Source organism: Limulus polyphemus, unplaced genomic scaffold (assembly GCF_000517525.1).
Source record: "Limulus polyphemus unplaced genomic scaffold, Limulus_polyphemus-2.1.2 Scaffold2744, whole genome shotgun sequence".
NCBI classification, from domain to species: Eukaryota; Metazoa; Arthropoda; class Merostomata; order Xiphosura; family Limulidae; genus Limulus; species Limulus polyphemus.
This window is the reverse complement of record NW_013668354.1, coordinates 57,345-58,097: the sequence shown is the minus strand read 5'-3', so window position 1 is coordinate 58,097 and position 753 is coordinate 57,345.

Genomic DNA, 753 nt, shown 5'->3' with positions numbered 1-753 from the left:
AGGCTAAAACGTCCCAGTTGACACTTTCTGAATATCTGCATTCAAGGAATACATTTCATTTGGACTTGTGGAAAGTCAGATTACCATTTTTCTACTATAAGTGTCTATTGATAGATTCTGTGAAGACATAAAACGAATTGAAATATGAAAATGATACATTTCGATCGTGGAGAATTCCTGTGATAGATAACAGTACTATGACGTCATAATCAATCATCATAAGTACCTGAACATATCACTGTCATTCTAAACTCTAAAGTACTGTCGTGCAAAACGATGTGTTGTTTCTGTATTACGAAATCTTTAAACGTGAATAATTGAAAACTACCATTTAATGGTAGCATAGTAAAAATATGAAGAAATATATTTATGTTACTTTTTAATTTCCTCGGACGTGAATACATCTCCATAAAAACAAATATTGAACTAATACATGTAAAAACTTACAAGGAGATTCTCTCATGATAACTGTACAAAAAAACAGTAATATACACGTATCTCTCTTAACTGCTTGCAATGAAGTGTGTATTAGGAAGGCAGCTAGTCATCACCACCCACCGCCAACTCTTGGGCTACTCTTTTACCAACGAATAGTTGGATTGACCGTCACATTATAACGCCCCCACGGCTGAAAGGGTGAGCATGTTTGGTGGGATGGGGATTCGAACCCGTGAGTCGAGCTCCCTAACCACCTGGCCATGCCGGACCTATCTTAGAATATGAAAAAAGTGCCATTTAGTGGTCAATACAATA